The following is an 8,946-nucleotide window of genomic DNA, read 5'->3' as shown; positions in this document are numbered from 1 at the left end:
CCGCGGTCCCCCAGCCCGGGGTTTCCCCCCCCCGCCCGCGGTCCCCCCCCCGCCCGCGGTTTCCCCCACCCCACCCCCCCCGGGGTTCCCCCCCGCCCCTCCCCCCCTCGAGCACCACCCGGGGGGTTTAAAACCCGGGCCCCTAGCTTACCTACTTTTGGCGAAACCGTGTGTATCATAGTGTAAATAGTAGTTAATTAAAGATTGATTTCGTGTTGTCTTTTTCACATTGATTAATTATCCCGGGGTTTAAAATTTTTATCGCGCCAAATTAGGAAACGTCGGTGGATCGCGAGTGCTCGGTCGCCTACCGCAGACCACGAAGGCCTAATCGCTCGATATCCTGCCTATCTGTGCCTGCTTGCTATACCTGCCTGTCCGTGCCCGCTTGCTATACCGGACTGTTGCATGCTTTCGCCTTGCACGCCAGAGATCTCGCCAACGGGAGGACGACGTCGACACCCAGGAGGCGCCGGGCAACGACACGGTGAGTCGCCTCGCATTTTTGATATTCGCTTGCTTGCTTCGCTTTATTCGCTTTCGCGAGGGCACGGGCCCTCTGGTCCTTCGAGAAGTTTTGTTGACCAATCGCAAATCCGGGGAGCGCCTCATACCCCCCCGTGCCACTTTTATTTCTGTCACAGTAGTATTCTACAATGGTTCATGATTTCCGCATTATTCAATAAGTTCCTTTGTGTCATCATGTAGCTCTCAAAATACGAACAGCGTTCGAGCTTGGCGAGCTGATCTCCGAGAGTAAAATAACGTCGTGTCGATTTGCGAGTAGGTCTTGAAAAGTTCGCTCGCCGAGAGCTGCGATTCATTCTCCGTTATAGGTACTCTTTAGGAATATGTCCATTTGCGAGAATCAATCTCGAGAGCTACTCTCGAGAGTTTTACTCGCAGGTGGACACGCACCATTAAAGTTATTATAACATAAACAAAAGTTAAAGTAAGGCTTGTGGTAAACCTCGTAAACTTTGACATGCAAAATAATTAAATTTACTAAAATTAAATGTTTTTATTACACATAATTCAAGCTAAACTAATTAATATTATCTAAGGCGTAAGACGTTACGGCAATGCCTATGCAATAGCCAATACGTGTGCTACCTACTGTTACTACGTTTACGCGAGCGCGTTATTTCTGTAGTAACTTACGATAATTCACTCGTTTACGCGGAGTAAATTATTGTAAGTTACTACAAAATCCCGTTTACGCGAAGGAAAATCCCGTTTACGCGAAGGAATTATCGTAAGTTTAGTATGGGCTGGCTCTAATACTTTTTCGTCGCAGTGTATAACATCTGTCGCTCGACGTTCGCCGCGCCGCGCCGCGCCCCGCTCGCCGCTCGTCTCTCGACCCCCACCGCTCGCCGCGCGCCGGGCACTGTGCCAGCCCAGCCAGCCGCCGAGGCCCGCCTCTATCGCTCCTTGTGCGCGCATTCGCTCAGACGTTTTAATTAATAACTTGTTAACAATTGCGAATTTTGCAAAATGGTATACGACTTTTCTCTTCAGTTTGACCCAATCTACCCCAGTCATTCGGCTGGATACTTTTATTTCTGACACCCTGTATATAATAAATATTGAGTCAACGGAAAAGAAGGTTCTCTACGCTTGGCAGAAAGTGCCGCTAGGGAATTTTTAAGTCAATTCTTATGAATCAAGCTTGAATTTGATGTCTATGTATCCCAGGTTGCCGATGACGAGGTCCACATAGTGCGCTCCGTAGTTTTTGGTGTCTACGTGTATTAATATCTTGAATTCGATGTCCACGTGTCCCAGGTTGCCGATGACGGGATCCAGATAATGCGCTTCATAGTTTTCGGTGTCCAGGTGTAATCGTACGTTGAATGCGATGTCTAGGTGTCCCAGGTTGCCGATGACAAGGTCCACATAGTGCGCTTCGTAGTTTTCGGTGTCTACGTGTATTAATACCTTGAATTCGATGTTCACGTGTCCCAGGTTGCCGATGACGGGATCCAGATAGTGCGCTTCATAGTTTTCGGTGTCCAGGTGTAATCGTACGTTGAATTCGATGTCTATGTGTCCCAGGTTGCCGATGACGAGGTCCACATAGTGCGCTCCGTAGTTTTCGGTGTCTACGTGTATTAATACCTTGAATTCGATGTCCACGTGTCCCAGGTTGCCGATGACGAGGTCCACATAGGGCGCTTCGTAGTTTTTGGTGTCCAGGTGTAATAATACGTTGAATGCGATGTTTACGTGTCCCAGGTTGCCGATGACGAGGTCCACATAGTGCGCTTTGTAGTTTTCGGTGTCCAGGTGTAATCGAACGTTGAATTCGATGTCTAAGTGTCCCAGGTTGCCGATGACGAGGTCCAGATATCGCGCTCCGTAGTTTTCGGTGTCTAGGTGTAATAATACCTCGAATTCGATGTTCACGTGTCCCAGGTTGCCGATGACGAGATCCAGATAGTGCACTCCGTAGTTTTCGGTGTCTACGTGTATTAATACCTTAAAATTGATGTCTAGGTGTCCCAGGTTGCTGATGACAAGGTCCAGATAGCGCGCTCCGTTGTTTTTGGTGTCTAGGTGTAATAATACCTTGAATTTGATGGGGTTGCCGATGACGGGATCCAGATAGTGCGCTTCATTGTTTTCGGTGTCCAGGTGTAATCGTACGTTGAATTCGATGTCAAGGTGTCCCAGGTTGCCGATGACGAGGTCCAGATATCGCGCTTCATAGTTTTCGGTGTCTAGGTGTAATAATACCTCGAATTCGATGTTCACGTGTCCCAGGTTGCCGATGACGACATCCAGATAGTGCGCTTCATAGTTTTCGGTGTCCAGGTATAATTGTGCGTTGAATTTGATGACTAGGTGTCCCAGGTTGCTGATGACAAGGTCCAGATAGCGCGCTCCGTTGTTTTCGGTGTCTAGGTGTAATAATACCTTGAATTTGTTGTCCACGTATCCCAGGTTGCCGATGACGGGATCCAGATAGTGCGCTTCATAGTTTTTGGTGTTCAGGTGTAATCGTACGTTGAATTCGATGTCTAGGTGTCCCAGGTTGCCGATGACGAGGTCCAGATATCGCGCTCCGTAGTTTTCGGTGTCTAGGTGTAATAATACCTCGAATTCAATGTTCACGTGTCCCAGGTTGCCGATGACGAGATCCAGATAGTGCGCTTCATAGTTTTCGGTGTCCAGGTGTAATTGTACGTTGAATTCGATGACTAGGTGTCCCAGGTTGCCGATGACAAGGTCCACATAGTGCGCTCCGTAGTTTTCGGTGTCTACGTGTATTAATACTTTGAATTTGATGTCCACGTGTCCCAGGTTGCCGATGACGGGATCCCGATAGTGCGCTTTATAGTTTTCGGTGTCCAGGTGTAATAGTACGTTGAATTCGATGTCTAGGTGTCCCAGGTTGCCGATGACGAGGTCCAGATATCGCGCTCCGTAGTTTTCGGAATCTAGGTGTAATAATACCTCGAATTCAATGTTCACGTGTCCCAGGTTGCCGATGACGAGATCCAGATAGTGCGCTTCATAATTTTCGGTGTCCAGGTGTAATTGTACGTTGAATTCGATGACTAGGTGTCCCAGGTTGCCGATGACAAGGTCCACATAGTGCGCTCCGTAGTTTTCGGTGTCTACGTGTATTAATACTTTGAATTCGATGTCCACGTGTCCCAGGTTGCCGATGACGGGATCCCGATAGTGCGCTTTATAGTTTTCGGTGTCCAGGTGTAATAGTACGTTGAATTCGATGTCTAGGTGTCCCAGGTTGCCGATGACAAGGTCCACATAGTGCGTATCGTAGTTTTCGGTGTCTACGTGTATTAATATTTTGAAATTGATGTCTACGTGTTCCAGGTTGCCGATGACGAAGCCCACATAGTGCGCTTCATAGTTTTTGGTGTCTAGGTGTATTAATAACTTTAAATCTGAATGGGTGCGTTCAGCCGATATTCCGCTAGCTTAGCAATCGTGAGCAGTCTCTCGTTTTCGCTCGTTTCCTCTCCTTTTAATCCATTAGGTCAAAAGAGAGGAAACGAGCGAAAACGAGCGACTGCTCACGATTGCTAGGCTAGCGAAATATCGGCTGAACGCACCCAATGTAGGACACGTAGATATCGAATTCGAAGTATTAATACATGTAGACACCGAAAACTACGAAGCGCACTATGTGGACCTCGTCATCGGCAACTTGGAACACGTGGCCATCGAATTCAAGGTATTAATACACCTGGACACCAAAAACTATAGAGCGCGCTATGTGGACCTCGTCATCGGCAACCTGGGACACCTAAACATTGAATTCAAGCTTGATTCATAAGAATCGACTTAAAATTACCCTAGCGGCAGAATTAAAATTGTCATGACATAATAAAAATCGCTGAATTAAAATTATGTCTAAACATAATAAAAATTGGACGAAAATTATGTCTAGACATAATAAAAATTGGATGAATTAAAATTTTGTCTGACGTAAAAATAATTATCAAAAATATCGATACCTGAAGATATCGGTACATATACAGTTGCGAACAACATTCAGTAAGACACGCAAATAAAAATAAATAAAGAATTTTACAGTTAACGACTTATTAACATTAATCATGCTTTATTGCGATTATGTTTTATGTTGAAATAGAAAAATATATACAAGGTGTACAACTAAAAGGGTCACAGATTATTATTTAAAAAAAACTAAGCAAAATATTAAATTGTTGTTTTTTTTAGAAATAATAGTCCGTAACACTTTTAGCTTCATACCTTGTATTATATACTGTTTATAAGATTATAAGATATATTGTTTATAAGATTAAGATACGTAACACTACAAAAAGGCGTGATATCCGTACAAAATTACCTTTAAAAAAAAAAGGTAATAAAGAGCGCCAAGTACACGCATAGTAGTGTATATGTATTATGTTGTTACCCTGTTATGTTGTTACCTCGAAAAAAACAAAGTGGTAGTATTATACCTCCAAATAGCTTTATCCTGTACATACCGTTTATACAATGCGTAATATACTACAAAAAGGCGTGATATCCGCACAAAATTACCTTTTTTTAAAAAAAGTAAAAAAAAACGCCAAGTACACGTATAGTAGTGTATATGTTGTTACCTAAAAAAATAAGAAAGTGGTAGTATTATACCTCGAAAAAACCTAAGTAACAAGTAGTAGATCTTTATATCTCGACAAATCTCGAAAAAATCTAAGCCGTAGTATCTTTATTTCCGAAAAATTATAACCCAAGTGATACACGTCACAAAATTATGTTACCTTATCAAAAAGAAGAGTCGCGCTTCAAGTGATTTATTACAATTACAATAAAAAAAGATATCTCTTTAAATTAGAGCGCCAATTACAGAGAGAACATGTATATTGCCTCAAAAAATAATTGTTGCACTACTTTGAAAAATCTTTACATTGTGTCAATTAGAAAAGAATGTATGATATTAATAATATAAGATTAAAAAATTTTATTTAAATTTAACAAGGGAATACAAGATATTTAAATACAAAGTTTACATGTGTATTTTTTAATGGCCACAAAGAATTACAGAGGTAACAGTACAAAATAAAAATATTTTATTAAGGGTACATTCTCGTCAGTTGGGTCAAGTTTTGGTGAAAATTTTTTTTGCGGAATTCGATAGCTATAACTGTCTAGAATATCATGTTAAAAGGAAAAATCGAAATTCGTAATGGTTCAAAAGTTATGAGCCTCCGAGCCGACCGAGTCAAAGCAGGTAGCGAGCGCTGCGCGGCACAGGTACGTAGCGCCGAACATTCCTCGTACATTTATCGACCTTTCTTTGGGTTTATGATTTCACTTAAGGTTTTCTATTTTTGGTTAGATAGAGCTTCTTTACACTGAACTATTAGGGATTACACTGGTGAAATCAAGTTTAAAACGTACGAGAAACACGTGTGCGATTGTGTGCCGCATTTTTGGCGTCTCAGTGCGTGTGTTTTTTAAAATGCCTCAAGACAAAAAAAGCAACAAATACAGTTCGAATCGTCCCGGTAAAAAAGGAACAAAGAAGTCGAAGGATTGTTGTATGGCCCTGGAATAGCTGACTAGCGGTAAATATTAAAATATAAACATTTATGTCGAAAAAACTATACTTAAAACTTTAAACGCGTTTTCTGGAAAACAACGTTTTTCGAGCTGGCGACTGTGATAACTCAGTCAATTTTCAACGAATCTTAATGTTTTTTTTTAAATACGCGTAATTAAACTCTCTATCTCATGAACTATAATTATGCGGATACGTTGTAAATTGATTTTTTTATAAACAAAAAAATAACGAAAAATTCATTAAAAATGCAAACATAAATTTCAAAACGCCGCCATTTTGTTATTTTTGGATAGATTTCATTTCTCATAGTTCATGACATAACCACACTCATACTAAACAAGAATCTTTTTCGATTTTTTGTTTCAGATAAATCTTATGACCTGTAAGACAGTCGCCAGCGAGGTCCTTTTTTTCGCAGCTGTCTACGGCGCAACGTGCCCTACCTCGGGGTTATCATGAAATTAATTAAAAATTTTTTTAAAAGCTACTTAAAAGTACTATAAATATACCTGCAAAAATCGCGAGTGTCTAGATTTATTACTTTCCTCAAAAAAAAAAAAATCATGAAAATAGCCTATTTTTCGGTCTTACTGATGAAAATGTACCCTTAAAATACATAAATTTTTTTTGTAAAAAAACTTGGCGCTGCTAGACCTCGAAATTTTAAATAAATAAATAAACTTATTCTATACTTAATTATAAGCCGCATTATCCGCCGTCCGCGTCGTCACGCACACCCATATCACTTACTCCCACATCCACGCTGATAATCATTTAATATTACTCCCATCGCATTCTTCTCTGAATTATTTTTATTTATTGTTGTCCTTATTTATTTAAAATTTCGAGGTCTAGCAGTGCCAAGTTTTTTTACAAGAAAAATTTATGTATTTTAATAAAATATTTTTATTTTGTACTGTTACCTCTGTTTCTTTGTGGCCATTAAAAAATACACATGTAAACTTTGTATTTAAATATCTTGTATTCCCTTGTTAAATTTAAATAAAATTTTTTAATCTTATAAAATTGTTATATCATACATTCTTTTCTAATTGACACAATGTAAAGATTTTTCAAAGTAGTGCAACAATTATTTTTTGAGGCAATATACATGTTCTCTCTGTAATTGGCGCTCTAATTTAAAGAGATATCATTTCTTTTTTGTAATTGTAATAGATCACTTGAAGCGCGACTCTTATTTTTGATAAGGTAACATAAATTTGTGACGTGTATCACTTGGGTTATAATTTTTCGGAAATAAAGATACTACTGCTTAGATTTTTTCAAGATTTTTCGAGATATAAAGATCTACCACTTGTTACTTAGGTTTTTTCGAGGTATAATACTACCACTTTCTTATTTTTTTAGGTAACAACATATACACTACTATACGTGTAGGCGTCTACTACTACTTGGCGTCTTTTTTTACCTTTTTTTAAAAAAAATAATTTTGTGCGGATATAAAAATACGTGACTATGTTCGACTTAATTTACGTAAAGATAAAAAATATAAAACGATTGCTAGTAAAACATTTACCACGTATTTATAAATTTTAACTAACTGCCGATAACGCTTTGAATGTAAAAGCTGAATAGCCATAGTAATTTAATACGTAAAAAACCTAGTTTTAATCATTGAGCAAATTACATAATTTATATTTAGATTACGCTCATAAAATCTAATATCGGTAGGCTTCTATAAGAGAAGCATTGTATTAATATGTCGCAAATATTGGACTAATCATAGCCTGAAAAAACCTTTGTGCGCTCGACCATTCGGTATTTGACCCTGCAGTCTTAATCTGCGGACAGCTTCTCTCAAGTGCTTTGGTTGTAATGGACTAGTTTCATTCTGGGCCTCCATAACATCTAAAGCTATACAACAAATACAATATAATCTAGAATTAAATTCCAATATTCTAACCGTACTTATAAGAAAGAGCTCGTACCTTCTTCAACAATCTCGCCAACAAATACCTTAGCAATTCCCGACATAGCTATGACAACGTTCTGAGACACTGAACAGTCTGTTATGGTTTGCATATATATATATATATAATCTGTGAAACATATTTAGTATAATACTTCTTTAATGGAATGGCTATTTCTTACGTAAATAACGACTAAAAATAAGGTGCGTACTCTCTCTATAGCTGCTTTTAGAAATGCAGATCGTCTGTACATCTCGTATCTGTCCACGTGATCTTCAGTGAAGTTGGATACTAGTACTCTGTAAAAGAAAAGTTCTCAAAAAAATATTCTCAATAGTCAAGCAATAAACTTGTTATACGTGCACATAAACTTGTAAGACGTCAAATACATACTGCATCTTTTTTTTCTCCTCCTCTTCTATCTCTCTTCTGCTCTTCTCCTTTCTACTCTCCCGCCTTTCTTTCGTACTGACTGGGTTGGCGCGAGGTATCATAATATCATTACTGAATATATCCTTTGCAGTCTTCGTCTTACTTCCTGTTAAATTCCTGCTTAACAATCTTTATTGCTTCCACAATCCGGTAGGTAGAATTAGATCCTGTATTTTCAGTCTCTTTAGTATCCGACTGCGATTGAGAGCTCATTGCATCCAACAACTCGGCCTAAGTAATACAGATAAGGTAATAATGGAAAAGTTACAAATTTTAAGTAACATCAAAAGAAAGGGAGATAAGAGAGATAAGTAATTTCGAAGTACAACAGATAGTAAAAGTGAATAAAAGAGAGAAGGAAAACATGTAAAATGTATATATGAAATGAAAAGAGAGCATTTTTATCTTTTTCTAACTTTTAAAACTGGAAAAGAATAAAAAATAAGTTGAACCGATAATAAAAAAAATAACTTACGATAATTTCTTCGCGCGTAAACGGGATTGATCTCCTCGGCA

The 8,946-nt window shown here is 39.0% G+C and overlaps 1 pseudogene; it reads right to left on the bottom strand.

Moving 5' to 3' along the window:
• Window positions 1-7,808: 7,808 nt before the first annotated feature.
• LOC143903024 (transcription initiation factor TFIID subunit 11-like) lies at window positions 7,809-8,661 on the bottom strand (annotated as a pseudogene).
• Window positions 8,662-8,946: the final 285 nt, after the last annotated feature.

This window comes from Temnothorax americanus, unplaced genomic scaffold (assembly GCF_048541705.1).
Source record: "Temnothorax americanus isolate GAGA-0224 unplaced genomic scaffold, ASM4854170v1 Scaffold421, whole genome shotgun sequence".
NCBI classification, from domain to species: domain Eukaryota; kingdom Metazoa; phylum Arthropoda; class Insecta; order Hymenoptera; family Formicidae; genus Temnothorax; species Temnothorax americanus.
Note: the sequence above shows the minus strand (reverse complement) of the source record. Positions and strands in the feature narration are given on the sequence as shown.